Source organism: Ctenocephalides felis, unplaced genomic scaffold, assembly GCF_003426905.1.
Source record: "Ctenocephalides felis isolate EL2017-DRISC unplaced genomic scaffold, ASM342690v1 CF-g0.4_SCAFFOLD_01604, whole genome shotgun sequence".
NCBI classification, from domain to species: Eukaryota; Metazoa; Arthropoda; class Insecta; order Siphonaptera; family Pulicidae; genus Ctenocephalides; species Ctenocephalides felis.
The window spans coordinates 26,993,087-27,012,658 of record NW_020537758.1 but is presented as its reverse complement, the minus strand read 5'-3'; the positions used below and the strand labels follow the sequence as shown (position 1 = coordinate 27,012,658).

Sequence of the window (19,572 nt, the reverse complement as noted above, 5' to 3'; positions counted from 1 at the left end):
TTAGTTCCAGAAATTCGGAAGAATCTGTACTTAATAGTGAACGTTTTTGCCAAAAATTTTTAACCTATTTTGAAAATTTAAAACTGCTGGATGAGATCGTGGTTTAAATGTGAGATAAACATCGTGGTTTTTGATGAATATCAGCCAGGACGTTTTTTTTAATCATCGATTTTATTCTATTTTCACTATCTTAATCAAACATTGTATAGGAATGGAGTTCGTGATGCAAATCAACATCCTAAAATACAGCAGGCTTAAAACAGTGGTTTAATTATAATCATTCATTAGAGTAATAGGTCCAATCTGCAAAAAAGATTCGTTTATTTTATTTAATTATCAAATATTTACGTATGTGATAAATTAATGATTGAATTTTTCCCATAATTTATGTAAAATTTTAAAATACGTGGTTTAATTGTTTTCATAAAAACCATAATAAAAATTCTTAAGCCACTTTATTGGCGTCGACGTTCAAGGTCTGCTTAATTCTTTTACAACAGGAAGTCTGCTTTTAATCTTACATCGTTTAGAAACGATTTGAATACAATAGAAAGTCGGAAGAATCTCGACTTAATCTTGTGAACACAAGACACATAGTATACTCGTATACTGAAGGCACCCATATGATGGATGTGCACGCATCGAGTAATCTATTTTACAATGCTAATTAATTAATTCATTAAAATATTAATTACACGTATCGTTAGTCTACCATACGGAACGATGAGATCGAGTGAAATCGCGCCGAATGAAAGTAAAATTCGTCTGGTTACGGTTATGGAATTGTGAAGAATATGTAATATTAAATGAATTATTCATTAATATGTTATGCTGGGATTTGAATATTTTTAATCAAGTCGTAGATGTGATTTATTTTGGACAAAGTTGATTTTGCAGTGCTTGTTGATAATGGATTGCATTGAATCTATAGGAGTAAAATATTTTTGGAATTTATTTTGCTATTTGTAAATTAAATTTGTGTGCTTAAAAAATTAAATATCCAAACTTCTGAACTATAGGCCTACATTTTGTTATTTGCAGTTTTTATAAATGTTGATAGTATTTGAATTAATAATTTTTATTTTTTGTCTTAAACACTACATTATTGCTCAATACTACATCGGTTTTACAGATTACAACCCAAACAATTATCTCATCTCTGTGTAATAAATTTTATTATTACAATTTCTGTAATAAAGCAAATATTTTTATTGATGCAGCTATGCTGGATGAGGGCTATTTTTACTTGGAAACATATATTCCCAAGTATGTTCCTAATATATATCCTATATATTTCTAAGTAAAAGTGGATGTCACTACTGCTTGATATCGGGCTGCTCGAAGCGAGATCGAACTCTAAATCAGATTTAGTCGCTCTAGCAACTTATCTACGAGTAAGCCCAATAATAATTAAATAAGTATATAATTGTATAATAATAATTGTAGTAATAGTTTCTGAAAAAGGAGGCATTCACACCCCTAAAACGTGGAACGATATAATTGAAAAAAAAAATGAAGGGAAATAGATTTGGTGGTAACCAAAAATTATATAAAAGTAATTGTAACCTTCAGTGTAAATATCAATCAAGTAAATTTATTCTTCAAGCTAATTCAATAATTAAATCAATTGATTGAAGTTTATCATACAAATACACAGTAAACACAAGAAATCTGCATAGTTACTATTTTCAAATTATGAATTTTTTATATAATTGTATTTTTTGATATGAGAAAAGAAATTTAATATTTAAAAATAACAATTTCAATATTTTCATTTATTAAAAACCTACCTTCAATTTTTAAACTATTGATAATAAATAAAGACGAAGAATCATATATAGGCAACTGTGTAAATAGCACAAAATATGACAAAGATTTTATTCTTTTTATGCAAAATAAACATTAATTAAGAACAACTTTCTTCGCAATGTTGTTCTATGGATACAATGATGACTATGCATTGTCTCAATATAGAACTTACTTCCATATACATATATTGGGATTTGTGTGGTCATTTGAATAATTATAATAAATAGAATACAAGAAGAATGGTTTCTTCAGCACGATGATTCTAAGAAATTACTTAGTGTGGTTGTTAATGAAGGAATCTTTTAGAAATTGGTTTAAAGGGACACGCGTAGATGCTCGAAGCTGGTGCCCTCATTATTAAGAATGATTTTGAAATATATTGTATAGTTTTCTTTTGAACTAAATAATATTAATTTAAAAAAATATAAAACAGCAATAGGCTGTGATACATGCACTTTTCACATTTAATTATATAATTAAATATCAATCTCAGCAAATAGCAATCAGTATTACACATAATTCCACAAACTATGCTGCTACAAAAACATGAATAGTTAGAAATATAATTATGATTTTATGATGCTTGATTTTTGTATGATAGTCCTGAAACAAATGTGTTCATGTATGCATGACCATGAAATCAAAATAATGAATGAATCTCTAAAAAACAACACGGGACAGTGTTAATCACACTAATTGCTTTACGAGAACAGCGACTATTTATGTTTCTTCTAAAAATAAATAATTTAGTCAAATTCATAAGGAAAATATTAACATCCAACAACCTGAGAAAGTAAAATATGCATATGTAAGTGTATATAATATATATTTAGACAACCAATTTTTAATTTCATGAGTACAACATTTTATACCCAATAGATTAATATTACAAAAACCTTTATAAATTTATTTTTCAGCTTGTCTGAAAATATTATGAAAGCCATTTATTTCAACCAGTATCTACGCGAAGCACATGAACCGATCCATATGTTCGCTCGAAGCGTTTCTTTTTGCAACAGGAGTATTTCGTAAGTGCAGATTTATGATACTTCACTGTCGATAAACAAGATTGGCTTGTGCGCCTTTTGCTATCAGCAAAATGTAACATTCGACTGAGAAAAATCTTTCCAAGTACTGACAAATGTTACGTGTTTAGTGACCGATTTATAACGGAGCGTCGACGTTTGCAAACTTTCATACTTGACAGAAAATTGAATGCCGCCATCCGGCCCAAACGCGATCATCGAATTGAAAGGATTCCGGGGAGATCACTTGAAGTTTTAGCTTATTTTTAGTTTAGAAAATAGTTCAAAGTTACCTAACCCGCATTCAATACATGTACGATCAGTCATTCTTTTGAATATTTTATTCAACAATTTATTAATATCATTTTAAGATATGACTTTAAAAGCGACTGGACCTGATGTCAAGCAGTGGAAACATCGGTTTTCTCTTGGAAATATAGGCAGCTAGCGGATAAATGCATATCTATAAATATTTGCAATTTTGCAGAAAATGTAATAAAATTTACCATACAATAAGACAACTGTTTGAGCTGCCATCTGTATGGAACAGGCTTGTCAAAAATACCCTTACAGATTAAATGACTCCCAAGTTCTCATCGCTATTAAAAAACAGTAAAAAAGAATTAAAAAATAATATCAATATGTACCGAATATAATTGCCTATTAGAACTTAACTAATTAATTATAAATTAGTCCCATTAGCTAGAAAAGAAATGTTGCCTGTTTTACATAAAAATAATTAGATCTTTGATATAATAATTAGATATTTTGTACTGCTTACATAAGTTGCCCATCATACAAGACTTATTCGTCATTATTTATTATCAACAGGTTTCAAAATATATGTACGTTCTTTATAATGTATTTACAATTATAATTTATTTTTGCTTTATTCATTCCATATTATACAACAATCGGAGCAATCTTACTAAATTACGCTTAAATAAATAATCAAAGAAGGAGATAAAGGCCAAAAAACAAAAATAAATAACAAATTAAGGAAATTAAATTTATGAAGCTTAGCATAATTGCTTATAGAAATTTATAATTTTTGATTGCTGTTAATAAATACATAAAAAAAAATATGAAAAATAAAAAAGAACACATGGTTGAGACTGCTTTGATAACCACTTGACTATGGGATACAAATAGTTCACATAGAGTATATATAGGCTGTTTTTTTTTTTTAGAAGTCTTCTTATAAGCGGATTATCAAGCAAATATCATCCACTATAAAGGGATGTTTTAGATAGGGATTATAAATTATAGAAATAAAATCTAATTTTATTGATTTTTCTTGGGTTTTTGCACAAAGCATATAATCATATATCACCAAGTATTGAATGCTCTAAAATTATTTAGAGTCTAAATCGAACAACAAAACTTGAATAATAATAACTATTAAGGTTCCTTACAGTGACTTCAATAAATTGATTGTATTGTTGATATACCTAGAAGAAAATATAAAAACCCCATTTCAGGCACTGTGGTGTAAAATGGCAATGGAAAATCCCCATAATTTTTTCATTAATCAAGTTGAAGTTTAACTCACCTCATGAACCTGCCCTAGGGCAGCACTGCCCATTAGTATTTAACATTATGTAAACAGTTTATATGATTTATAAAAAAAATCTGTTGCATTTCAACAAAAAATTATATATTCCAGTTTATGAATTCAATAGCATAGCAATCAATGATAATAGTAATAAAATCGTTTTCTTGATGTACGTATGTTGCTGAACTAAACCCCAACCCCAGTAACTGGATGTTTCGTGAAAGAAATTCTGTTATGTTCATCTAAGAATTGTTCTTTAATAAGAATTCTCAATATTCTACCATAACTAGCTTTCGCAGAACTAAGTACTCATATAAAATATTTATAACTATATCTATATTGAAAATATTTCCGACAATGCACAAAGGCAAAATATTGACACAGTTGTCTGCTTATTAAGATCGTTGCATAGAAACTAAAGAAGAATGTATTTCGAAGCATCAGTGAATATGAAAGTATAAAATACTACAAAGTTATCTTAGAGATGGTATCTCGAAGCTCATAAGACGAGATCCGCGAGCTCGGGTAATTGGATGTAATAATAGCAAAGAAACGCCGGCTACTCGAATGCTTGCTAAATAAGAAATAAGTCGGTTTATTTTATATAAAATACAATAAGCAACAATAAGTTGAATTCTCAATACCAAGGCATATACAGCCATTGCTAATAATAAAGGTATATGTATTGGATATAAAAATAATGTAGATGGGTAAATGATCCACAGAGCGAAGCAAGAAAGAGGTTGGGTAGAAAAATGTTAAGACTAATGTGAAAAAGTTTTAATGAAAATTACACAATAAACAGAAATAATTTTTAATTATTTATACGATTTCAATGAATAAAACAAATAAATATGTTTATATATTTGGCTACAAATATATCAGAATATATGGACAGATTTTAATAAAAAAAACTAAGGATTGACAAAATCATAGTGATGAGAAAAAGGAACAAATTCAATTATCAGCCGTTGCAAGAGCCAAAATTGCTCAATAAATATAAATAATTTTTATTATTTATTCGACATAAATAAATAAAACAACAATATATTTTTATATATTTGGCTACAAATATATCAGAACATGGAAAGATTTTAATAAAAAAAATCTAAGGATTGAAAAAATCATAGTGAGAGAAAGGAACAAATTGAAGAATTATCAACCGTCGCAAGAGCCTGTAAACAGAGTCTGATCGATGATCAGGGCAATAGGTTGAATAAAAATGGTAAAAAATACAAAATCTTTTTTATTTCCCTACGTATCGATTTCGGTATATTTGATGTCACCTTCAGTGTAATGTATATTGTGATGTTACTAATTAGCTAATTATAATAATAATTTACAATAACACTACTACACCTTAGATTTATTGTCTGTATGACACTACTACCCTTTACATTTATTGTCCGTAATTTTTTTTTAACTCTGTTTTATTGAGCAATCAGAAATACATAAGGATTCCTATAAGCTAAATTGACAATATTTGAGAGCGATGTCTCCAATGAGATCTTCTTAGTTTAACAATTGAAAAGATAATGTTATATAGAAGCTAATCTAAGACTAAATCTAAAGGCCATTGACGTTTCAATTTTCTTACGCCAAATGGTTGGGAAATGTAGCCTATTAATCGGTCAAAACATGTAAAAAATTAGATTAAATTGTTTTTAGTAGTATCAGCACTGTTATTGTAAATAATAATAATAAATATTATTATTGTTGTAAGTTAATTAGATCTTACATTCCACTGAATAATATACAAAATAAAATGTAGAAATTAATGGAAATGAGGAAAATTTTGTAAATTTATACTATTTTTAATTAATGAATTGCCCTAAAGATTGTGATACTCATATTTCAACATATATATATATATATATATATATATATATATATATATATATATAATATATATCAGTGGTGTAATAATTTTTTTTGCCGGAACGCTAAAATTTGAAAACCGGTTCAAAAATCGGTTCTCATGTTTGTTCCGGTTCGTTCGAAAATAAAATGTGGGAGTTTATACTTTAATATTCGTTACTACACCCACAGAAAGAAACAAAAATTATTACAAAACCCATTTTGTGCACATATATGTATGTTCATTACAATAATAGGAACATTTAATAAAAATTAGTTGAATTATAATTTATACAATTCATTTATTAAATTATTTTCTATATGTAGCGATTTTGTAAATTTTCTTTTGCCGTATATATATTATATATATATATATATATATATATCTATATATATATATATATATATATATATATATATATATATATATATATATATATATAATTTTGGAAAAACATTATGCATGAAACAGAAATTACAGCCATCTAGTGCATTAGAGTCACATGAATATTAAGATCACCACATAAATACACTTGAAACTTATAAAATTCAAACCATCAATGTCATTAAAACATTTTATTATACATATAAAAATTACCTTTTAATTATGATAATCCATCTAATAAAAACAAACAAAAGTACGAATGAACACTTTCCCCAAAAGGAAGCACTCGCGATAGTCACTGTTAAGATATAAAATCACTAGCAGGCACCATACAATCGTAAAAACCCGCGCGTTAACAGACTGACGATGAACGTACTCCAACCATACTTCTGCACGGCTTGCCGGTTAGCAATGTACTGAAGCCGAAGCGGAGGTTTGGTTTCGAACCCACCGGTAAAGGCAGCGCCAGCCGTAGCCGAAGCCGATTCCGTACGAAGCTACGGCCTTGCGATTGCGCAACCGGCGTTTAAGATCAAACTACCTGTCTGCACATTTTGACATTTGCACTTATGGGATAATTTTTTTTTTAAATTTTATTACTAATTATTAACTTCCCGTAGGGTAAGTTATAGTAATCGCAAAAAAATCGAAAATGAAAATTTCTATATATCTTTACGTTTCAGAGGTTTTTGAACATTTTGGCATACCTTAGAAAAAATGGATGTATGTGTGTGTGTGTGTGTGTGTGTGTGTGTGTGTGTGTATGTATGTGCGGATACAAATTTTCGTCGACGATTTCGGGAACACGGATCAACCGATTTGAATAATTCAAAAAACATTCGATTCGTATTGATAAGGAGACGTGCTGATTAGTTTTTGGCGAAGACAGGTCTAGCCGTTTCGGAGATACGGGGCAAAAAGTGCCGGAAACGGTAACTCAGTTTTTAAGAGAACGGAGCGTCCGATTTTAATAATTCAAAAAACATTTTACTTGTATTGACAAGATAAATAATTGATCAAATTTTCATAAAGGCAGGTCTAGCGGTTTCGGAGATCTAACAAAAAAAGTAAAAAAAAATGCCATTTGGCGGTCAAAAATGATCATTAGACATATGCACATCAAATTTTTAGATATTTTATAGAGATTTTAACAATAAGTATAAATTTTGTTTATTTTCCTATGGGTTCCGTATCAATGTTTACCCGTTAGACAGCGACGCCGCGCTTACGCGCTTTATATTTTGTCTCTATGCAGTTCAGATCTTCCAAAATATGTCAAAATAAAGAAAACATTTTTTTTTCAAAAAAAAAGTAATTTTTTGTCCAATTTATAGTTTGTCAAAAATCTTATTTTTTCGAAGTAAATTTTTTTCAAAAATGTTAATCGTTTTTAAAAAAAATAATAATTTTTGGTACGGGAAGTTCCAGCAATTTGCCTTAAGGCACGATGCCCTAATTGCCTTAAGACAGAATTCCACTTACAGCTAGTTTTTCCTTTTTTTATCTTACATACTACATATATTTTACTTTTTCTTTACTATTTCTTCCAAGGGCAGGTCCGTGGGTTGAGTTGAAAATGCACTCAAATCATGGTTGCACGATGTCAGATCTCTTACATTTTCCTGTTGTATAGGGATACAACTCGACTTCCTTTGTATTTCAAAGCGATACAATCTTAATACCCCTTTACTTCCAAGTGGCATATTGCCACTACAGCTATGCCCAAGAAAGGCCATTTTCACTTGAAATCATATTTGAAATCTATGTTTTCAAGTGAAAATTTGGTATCAAGCTGCTTGGATACCGAACCGACCGAGGTTGGATTCGAACCCGGGACTAGGATTTGCTACCCACGTTCTTACGTTCACGTTCGCCGGCCCATCAAATCTGTGGTAATAGGCGAACCTATAGGCCTATGGGATGGATAAGTTTGTTAAAAATTGAAGACTACCTTATAAAATTATTTAACAAATTTCTAAAACATTTTTTACGCGTATTTTTTACAACAATAAGAATTATTTCATTTATTTATTCATTTATTTTAAATATATAGCCCACAGATTTGTTCCAAGAGGACTAAAAATACAATTATTTTACATAATAATTAACAATTAAAATATATACAAAATTACAATATATAATTATTAACATAAAATGCTTAACATAAATTTACATATAATGCAGAATGTAACAATATTATTTATAAACGGAATAAGATAAAATAATGAGATATTTGAAAAGAATATAAAAAGGTTAACTTGTGCAGATGGAGATTATTTGATTAGGTGGAGTGTTGTGAATATCTATTTCATTATTAATTAAGTTAAAGTTAGAGGACATAAGTAAAATAGGCGAATTTCAGAGAGAATTAGATTTAGGAGTAGGATAATTGAAAAATAATTGTGAACGCGTAGATAGCCTTGGAACATTAAAGGATTAGTTGGTTAAGAATAAAAGGACAGCCTATAGAATTATTGCAAAGTTTAAATAAGAACATAATTGTACAGATAAATCGACGTGAGGCAAGGGAAGGAATGCCAAATTCTTTTATTAAAGTGTTGTGGTCAAAGCCACGTTCAGGGTAAATTTTATATGTTTTGTAATAAAGATATTTCAGAAAATTTCGCTGAACCTTCTCTATCGCATCAGAGTTGTTGATTTGATGAGGATACCAAATAATCGAACCATATTCTAATTTTGAACGTACAATACAATAGACATGCAAAGAAGTGCATTGTTAGAATTGAATTGTTTACAATTTCTCAGTATCAAACCTAAAGATTTATATGCTCTGTTACAAATATCATCAGTTATATGATCCGTGAAAAACAAACCAGAATCAAATAAAACTCATAAATTTGAAATTTTATAATTGGAACGCGCTTATGTGAAAAACTAAGAATCTTGCTCTTTGATATATTTAAATGTAAATTGTTATAGACAAAACATATCAATTATGATATGTTCTATAAGCTTAACTAAACACTGCTCATTACTGACAATATAATCATATATTACAATAACTTATAAGAACGTTGTAGTAAGTAGGCGAATTCATAAACGTCCTTATAGTTTTTTTTTAACCTGAACGCAATTAAAAGACAAACCCTATGCTATTCCGATAAAAATTTTAACTTACTAATCTCTTTACTATTTTATTACGTGAGGTTCAAAGTAGAATGCATTAGTTAAAGTTTATTCTATTAACTTACTAAATAAAACTATATAACATAATAAAACGTAAAAAAATGAAATAAAACATTTAACATTGGCTATGCACAAATGGAAATATACTAGTTATAACATTTTTTTACTAATGATAAGATTATGACTAGGTTCTCAATATAATACTGAACTTATTTACAAATTTCGACGCTATAGACTAATGTATTGTATTTGATATGGATTGAATGTTTGCAAAATCATTACACAACAAAAATGAAATCAAACGCTACTTGCGTACTATTTACTTATCAGAAGTTTGTTTAAACATGGATGCATATCGCAATATACATTTCTAAAGGAATTTTAGAATAAAGTTTATTTTCAAACGAGTGTTAATTTTTCAGTACTTAGTAATTGATCACAATAACAAAATACTAAAATCATAACCGTATAGTAAAATATTTGTTGTAGCTTAATTATTTCACTGTAAGTAATTGAACGCTGATCATTATATAATTGGAGCAAATTAGTTCCAAGTTACATTAATTATGCCATACAAAAACAAAAGAATAAGTGTACAAAAAATATCGATGTCTAATAAAATCACCGTTGAACTACAAAGTGTTGAATTTTAATTAAAACTGCTTAATTATTCATGAAAATGCTCTCCAATAATACTACCAAAATATTGCAAAAGTAAAATCAAAATAATCAAGATATTAAGTGATTGAGTAATTAGTTAAAAATAGTTACTACTTTTAATAAGAAAACAATAATTTACTATCTATTTATGTATTTCTCATCTAATTTTTATTTTGTAATGAACAATCTAATTTTGTACAATTTATGAAAAATTATTAATAAACTTTTATTGTTTAATAATTAACTATTAGAATATACATGTTCTTGGTGTATTGTGTTGGAGATTGCAGCTACACAGGCGTCAAATACTATTGAACATAGTAGGTGGATTAGTCCATTTGTTTATGGATTGTTGTGGTGTTTTAGTAATTAAAAAAAATGGGAAAAAAATTTTGGGAAAAAAACAATATAGAAAAAAAGATGTTGGGGAAAAATATAAATAATTTTTTTTTTGTCAAAGCAGATTCGGTGTGGCCTGTGTTGGCGTATTGCTAGAGTGCAATGTAAAGTAGAATGCAAACGGTAAAAAGCAAAGTGTACACAATAGTCTTTGGATATGCGATTTTGAATAGTTTTTGGATTGCTATACATTTCAAACAAATCCATTCACTTTTGGTGAATATAAGTGGATTTTACAAAGTTTAAATTTAAAGTTTTAATTTTGCGCTCTAAATTATACTAATGACGACAAATATTTTGACACATGTTGGTAACTTCAAATACATGAATTGTCAAATAGATTTTCGTGAATTAACATGGGGTCGCGTTAATTAAGAGTTTTTAATTAAATCCTTGATTAGATTTTGTTAATTTATGCATCAAAACGCGTGTAATTAATTTAGTAGATCATTTGGATATAATAAATTTATCGTGAAACGTTAATTAAAAGCCGAAAAAATGGATATGTGTAGAAGTGCCTAGGTTTACGGTGTACCTTGAATAGCTTGATAAGTATCTCAATTTTGATTCAATTTTATAATTAAACAATTCATTTACAGCGCCAATGTATCCTTTAATTATATACATGCAATTATCAATAGTATAATTTATATATGTGCTTTTGTAGGTAATATTTGAGAACTTCCACCACATATCTGTTTTTATCGAATTCTAAATTCACGAAAGTCTCTAATATAAGTTTTGTGTCGTGTATTGTGTAAAGACTTTACTCGGACAATTGCAACATGTCAAATAAACTTGTAAAAGACTAAAGTTATGTAGTGGTTCTATGGTAGTGATTTTGTGTCGAGTACTTGAGATTTCTGGAAGATGATCCAGTGGTGCTTGAAGACCTGGAAATGTGTTCTGACAGATGCTGCAGAGAATTTCTAACAATGTAAGTGCAAAGCATGTTTTATACAAAGCTAGTCAAAGAAAATTCTTCTGGAATTAGATACAGGCATTTATCATACCATATCTGCAGGGCCGTGCTTGGTCAGCGTGCATTCGCTGCCGTATTGAAAGTCCGCTGTATATATCTAAAACACCACCGTAGTAAAAATCAGCCAAAGGCGGCCGTATTTAATGCGAGATCGAATCAAAAACGGGCAACTCTAACCTCTGTTTACAAATAATTTTTAAGTGTATAAACTTGGTGTAAGTGGCAAGTTGCGTGAACTCTCCAACATGTGTTAATAATCCACTTAAATATAAAAAATATATTAATTCAATAGTACATTGCAATGTGAAAAACTATCGCAATTCTTGCCTGTTCATGTTTGTTCGTTAGGTGTGAATGCCCCTTCATGTGCATTCATACCATAGAACACCTTTTGACATTTTTGTACCTGATATTTGGTCAACAGCCCATAAGTTCGTTGCATTTACGTTTATGTTAACTTATCTATGGTTCGTTGTGCAACCTATGAGTGATTCTAGTAACTTGATATCAAAAGGGTATTAATGTAAGTTTTGTTATCGACTTTTATATTTTAGGCATGTTTGATTATATAATAGCTGTCTAGGAACACGTTTGAGCTGACTCCTGCGTCGCGCCAATTTTTGAACGAGGTGTCAATGTAATACATTTCATTTCGCCCGTATTACTCCTACTTCAAGTTGTATTTTTTGGTCTCCATACAGCACGATAAAAATGGTGCGATTTGTACCAACTCTGAGTCTCTCATAGCACAGTTCCCATATTGCACTATGTAAGGTTCTATAGAACGCACTACGAATCAGCCTGAATTGTATGTTAAATACTAGTTTTTAATAGCACGGTCTCCATACTGCACGGTACGCACTTGCCGCGTAAAGCGAGAGTTTACTGTAAAATAATAGAAGGGAATTGGCCATGGGGAGTTATCTCCGAACAAATGCTTATCTATGGAATTGGCAAAGCGGGCGCTGAGGATCCCATTAATTTTTTCTGAATTTGTTGTACCGTTTAAAAGACTTAAATTTCCAATTTAGTGTAGAAATTGAGACTCATAATTTTATTTGTAGCAGTTAAGAACATTTAACATCACTCATATTGATGTATATGCATTTTGGTGTAAAGAGTAATGTAAAAAACATACTTATTATTTTTAGGTAAACTGTAAATATTAATAAAGGATTGTAAAAAATTGTAGACGTGGTGGGTACAGGGCAACGTCTGTCGGATCATCTAGTATATATATATTAAAATTTAATTTATTTTTTATGTAATTTATTTATCGACATCCAGGTAGAATTTTCCCAGCGTTGTATTCTCCTCAGGAAATTGTTTTCGCTCCATTCGCATTTAAGATATATGACGTTCAACAGCACCATAAACATCCGCTGGAGCAAAATGAATTTGTCAATATGTGATCAAATAAAAATCAATTTTACTAAAAATTCACCACCTACCGTGGTTGACCAATTCCGTGACGTGTCCCCTTGTGAAACATTGGCGACCCACTGATTCATAATGGCAGTACTATCGTATTTGGTGACAGTACCATCACTGTTATTTTTATTTATTCCATTTGTGAAATCTATAGACACTATATCCGAGTCGTAGAACATTTTGGCAATCGCGTTGAAGCGCTGCCTTGGCTGGATCATGTGGGAAATGTAAATCCTGGTGTCGAAATCTAGATGGTAGGCAGGATTCTTGGCCTGGAGGAATAAATTGTGATAAAAATATAAGTAATATTAATAATGTTTGAATGTATTCAACCTTTAGTGCTATAATTTTTCCTGCAGTAATATGAATTTGAGAAATATATAATTATCTTTACAGGCATAAAAAAGCTAAAGTTATACAACGTATATAACCACTTAGATTTAAAATTGGTTAATTGTTTTTCAACTTTGCAAAGGAGTGGTTTGTTTTCACTAGATAATTCAAATTGCTTGTTTTGTGTTTTCTCACAGAATGTCATTTGATTTTGATTATTTAAAATAAACGAAATTTAAAGAAAAATGTTATATTAAACATTTTTTTAATTAATTTATATTTTTCTTTTGACCTTGGTTTGATTTTTTTATATTTCAAAATATTTAACCAACTCTACTCTCAATAAGTACACAGTAAGACTCTTTTGCGCTAACTTTGTTAGTTTACAAAGGTTTTGTGGCTAGTTTGTGTCATCATTAGTAATTTTATTGTAAACTAATAAGTTAAAACTTGAAAAAATTGTATGTTTGTATTTATATAATATTTAATGGCTTCACGTGTTGCAGGAATGTAGAACTAAATTTTCTATCAAAATTTAAAAGCACTTCAAAATTATTCATGTATATGAGTGATAAATAAATAAAACAGTGAAAATTTGTCTGTATATTTAAAAATATAAAAATATTTAACAAATTTTATACTTGAGAAAGGAAAAGCAAACAAGTGTACTGTAAAACACAGGTTAGTGAAAGAAAATAAAATTTATTCTACACCAAATTTATTTATTTCAATATCCAACGACTAATTCATTGCAGTGTAAATTTTTAGAGAGTTTACTAAAAGAATGGAATATCGTTATTTAATTTATAAAACCCTTAATGTTAAAATTGAAGATTCAAACAAACGTCGTTTCGATTTCAAAACAGAAGAGGCGTTCGAGTTCCTGAAACGCCATCATCGACCGAGCGAACGTGCACGCTCTGCAGTCGCACGTCTACAAGTCTTTTGCACATCTATGCTTTGCGACTATAGGAGTTGCGTGAGGGAGTTGTCATTGCGAGTGAGAGTTCATTTCCATCGTGGCGATTGCTGGAAGAAGACATCGAGACGTCGTCGAACACGGACGAGCGGGCCTGACCCTTCGCTGCCTGTGGAGTACGTGCGACCTGCGAGCGTCACCTGGTACGTTGCACTTGTGCTAATTATATTTCTCTTTGCGGATTCACTCGGATTGCATTTCGTGTTTTAAGATGTTTTAGATTTAATTGAAACCTTTCCTCATTTTTGTTTTTTTTTTTTTTTGAAAACGTGTGCTCGATTTATGTAGTTTTTGCTCAAGTCGTACTACTGTCTAAGACGTACGCCGGATATATTTAATTATTTTATTTTGCATCATTTGGTGCCCACTGTTAAATAAAACTACATATTATTATTATGTTGACTGGGCAAGAGTTCACAATTGAATGGCTGGCGGTCATTGTGCAGAAGAAATAATCGAAAGTAATAGTAAAATGTTGTGAAAGTAAAAAATGACTGTTAATTCATTTTGTGAATTACTATGAGTACATTTATGCGGATCGTTTAATTTGAAGTCTTATTTACATCATTATCATCTGCTAATTCACTTCAATTCAAGATCAGAAGTATTGTGTAAATTGGACCACAATCATAATGTCATCAAGAATTTTAAAGCAAAATTAGTTTTCAAAATTAGTTGAAAAAAAGTTTCAATTTGAACAACAAATTGACAAAGAATAGTTACAATTTGAATGAATATTTGAATATTTGGTGACGCATCAACAATGACATTTAATAATGTATGTATAATCAACTAAATTCAATAATAATTTGTGTATTTTGCAGGTGCGGGTAGGTTTGCGTTGCGTTTGCTGCTACCAGAGTCCTTCAGTTTTTATACGAACATTGTTACTGTGACGCTCTGAATGTGGTATTTATTGGAATTGCATTTGGCACGAATAGATTTATTAACCGGTGATTTTGTTTAAGATATTAATTGATCAATACTTTAATTGTCACTATAACTTTTAGAAATTTACAAAGTCATTAAGGCATTGAATTTCATGATTCGAATGATCACGATATGTATTGCATGTGGGTTAATTTATTAGTTAGGTAGCATCAGTAGTTTTAATATTAACAAATACTAATACACTAATCTATTCAACTATTGAATAATAATGTGGTCGTTTGAATCATTTGAGATTATGCAATGTGGATTTGACATATTACATTAAATTTTAATTTTCACTGTTTGAAATTCATGTTAATGCATTTCATATAAAACCAAGTGCAATTTTTAAACTGCTAGAAAATTTCTACATTCTATTTCTGGTCAAGATGAAATCACATGGAGGCCTCAAAATATCATATCAAGCAAATTGTTGAGAATCCAATGGCCAAGTATCGAGTGAAAATTGAACACTGACTCACTTCACCGGGAATCGCTCTGAAAATAATTCTAAAAGTACGTTTTTATCCATAATCAGTATAAATGTGAACAATAAACAATGTTTATTTTTTTCCAGGTACTTTCAACTACTGCTGCTCTGCACACTGACCCCTCCACCAGGAATCGCTCTGAAAATAATTTAAAAAGTACGTTTTTATCACATAATCAGTATAAATGTGAACATTAAATAACATGTTTATTTTTTTTCAGGTCCTTTCAACTACTGCTGCTCTGCACACTGACCCCTTAACCAGGAATTGCTCTGAAAATAATTTAAAAAGTACGTTTTCATCCATAACCAGTATAAATGTGAACAATAAATAACATGTTTATTTTTTTCCAGGTACTTTCAACCACTGCTGCTCTGCACACTGACCCCTCCACCAGGAATCGCTCTGAAAATAATTTAAAAAGTACGTTTTTATCCATAATCAGTTTAAATGTGAACAATAAATAATGTTTATTTTTTTCCAGGTACTTTCAACCACTGCTGCTCTGCACACTGACCCCTTCACCAGGAATCGCTCTGAAAATAATTTAAAAAGTACGTTTTTATCCATAATCAGTATAAATGTGAACATTAAATAACATGTTTATTTTTTTTCAGGTCCTTTCAACTACTGCTGCTCTGCACGCTGACTCACTTCACCAGGAATCTTTCCAGAAACATGTTACCAGGTATATCTTTAACCATATCAGTATAAATGCAAACATTCCTATAATGTTTTTTTTGTTTTTTGCAGATCTTCTCGATCCAACTATTACTGCCCTGAAGCCTTAAAATCAAGAGCTCGGAACACTCATTCATGTGAATGACTCGCAAGTGGTTTTTTTCAATGACTGTCTATAATTATGCATGATTAACTTAACTCTTATTAACTCAATAACATGACTAACCTCACTAACTTAATTAGGCAGTTAATATAAAAACCACTTGTTGAGTTTTACTATGAAGGTCTTAATGGGGTTACGTGGAAGACACCGCTGCATGATTAATCAGGTAATTTATTCTTTATAGTATATTTTATGAACCTTGTTACTAATTCATTGTTTTCGTTTATAGGGTAACCAACTTCAAGCCAAGTGCTCTTCAACGCTCAAGTTGCTCATGAGTGAGAACAATCATTTGACCTACTAATTATGCTGTCCGTCCGTCCGTCCGTCCGTCTCTTCACCAGAGAAGATGCCTACTATGATTTATTAAATAGTTAAGTGCTTAGATGTTAATGAAATAATGAATAAATCTATTGTATTTAATTTAACTTGTTGTTTTAATTTAATTATGAGCCACTTCACGGCTAAATCACATCATGCTGTAACGTAAATTACAGAAATATTTAAACATGTCTACATTTTAAAAATTTCTTGTGTTATTAATAGGGATACTTATTGAGTGCACTCTTTAGTGTAGTCAATTGTGTAGAACAGTTTCTTCACTGTTTGGGTGTTTTCAAACATCTTGCCGCATCTTGGTTAAGCTCTTTATACCTTTGCTTCGACTCGGTAGAACTCTGCGTCATTGCTTTGACTCGATAGAAACGCGTTGACAATAGACTTTGCTTTTTTCCAAACCCTTATGTTAGTCAAGTGCCTTAAACATTTAATGTGTCAAACCGATGTTTTCTCTTGTTTAAATATTATACTTTCTATTATTTCTTTAAATGGTGCACTTTTTTTCTTATTGTTAGCTATAAATATCACTTAATTTAATATCATACTGTGTTATTATTATATATACTATAATATATATATATATATATATATATATATATATATATATAATACAATTAGACAAATGTTAATGTATTTTAGTCATTTTCATTACTGTAATTGTATGAATAAATTAATATAATATAATTGTATTATTAAATACTGTGATACATTGATGGGAAGTTTTGAATAAAACTAACTGAACTTTATTTGAAGTGTTTCATTTCACGCAATTTTCAGTGATATATGTTAGAAACACACCGTATAGGTATAGGTATTATAAACATTAATATATTTGTTGATGTTATCATAAACATTAATATACTTATTAATTCGTTTTTTGGCGAGGATTTATTATTTTGAATAAATTTCATGAAATACATTACAATTTTTGTAATCTAATTCCATTATGATCAATGAAGTTAATAAAGTTATGACTTTGATAATTTCAATTAGACTAATCTATGGTTATTCACTCATTTCAAACATGTCAAAAATGATAACACTTTTCACTCACTTGAATCTATACTATTATTCAAAGTGTTAATTAATTCATTTTAATTAATATACTTTAAACATTGGTCAGTTTTACTTAACTTCGGACTTATACAATAAAGATCAATTTCTCAAATTGATTTTTTCCCTCTTTCGCACAATGACATCTTCATTTTTATTGAGATAATTTATTTTTATTAGATTATTTTATTATTATATTAATTGTATTAATTTTCACCGACACGTTTACCACCCCTTATCCTTACTTCACACTACCTTAACCTAATACCTACCTACGTTAAGAACTAATACTCTTACCTTGCTTATGTTTACCACGTCTCGAACCTGCTACCCTGCTCTCTCCGTTGACTCCCACCTCCTAACGCGCGACGCCACGACGATCACATTAGCAAACCGTTGCAAAGTAGATGATATTGTATATTTTAAACGGAAAAAAACTAACAGGTCATATGGCCAAAAAAAAGTTGGGTTTGTATGGCCTGTGTTGGCGTAATGGTTAGAGTGATGGCTTCGTACCATAAAGGTACCGAGTTCGAATCATACCTCAGGACAAAAAAAGAGTATTGTTCACGTTGTGGTATTTATTTAGTGTTAAATAATAACACAAAATTAATGTTTAGATATAACAAACTAACAAGTCATGAGGCCGAAAGAAAGCAGAATCGATGTGGCCTGTGCTGGCGTAATTGGTAGAGCGATGGATTCGTACCCATAGAGTGCCGAGTTCGAACCATACCTCGGGACAAAAAATGGAAAGCGTGGAATTTATTATTTATTGTAAGATAGCACAAAGATAAAATTTGGATTTAATAAACTAACAGGTCATGAGGCCGAAAAAAGCAGAATCGATGTGGCCTGTGTTGGCGTATGCTAGCGTGCTAGCTTCATGTCAACAGGGTACCGAGTTCGATTCATACCTCCGGACACAAAACGCAAAATAGCGTGACTGTTGACGCTGTGGAACGAGGTATGCACGGAATCACATCCGTTCGAATTTGAGACCCCAGGCAGGTATGCTCCCCTCGATCTCGATTGAGAGGAGAGATACGCGCGAGAATCCCGTGTCATCCCCTAATGAACCCGCAGCAGCCCCGAAAAGGGGCGAGGGGGGATTATAGGGGGGTGTGGGGTTCGCGAACCCGCGACCCTGTGGTCCGACCCTCCCGAAAAGGGAGAGGGGGGACTATAGGGGGGTGAGGGTTTCCGGCCGACGACCACCACTGGGTCGCGCCGGTTGAAAAGCTGGGTGCGTCACAGGGTGGGTCGGTGTGCGAGTCCCCGGAGCACCCTCGAGTGCGATGATGGGGATGTGGGGTGAGGAAAATGCAGTGACGAGGAAAAAAGGGGTGGAAA

At 30.7% G+C, this 19,572-nt stretch overlaps 2 long non-coding RNA genes across 2 annotated transcripts; both read left to right on the top strand.

Moving 5' to 3' along the window:
• The first annotated feature begins 14,588 nt into the window (after nucleotides 1–14,588).
• Nucleotides 14,589–16,115, top strand: LOC113373125. Its single transcript, XR_003366862.1, has 4 exons — nucleotides 14,589–14,705; nucleotides 15,387–15,392; nucleotides 15,882–16,008; nucleotides 16,070–16,115. It is a non-coding gene; the product is annotated as an uncharacterized LOC113373125 (long non-coding RNA).
• A 365-nt stretch (nucleotides 16,116–16,480) lies between these two features.
• Nucleotides 16,481–17,173, top strand: LOC113373124. Its single transcript, XR_003366861.1, has 4 exons — nucleotides 16,481–16,537; nucleotides 16,601–16,671; nucleotides 16,737–16,993; nucleotides 17,057–17,173. It is a non-coding gene; the product is annotated as an uncharacterized LOC113373124 (long non-coding RNA).
• The last annotated feature ends 2,399 nt before the right edge of the window (nucleotides 17,174–19,572 follow it).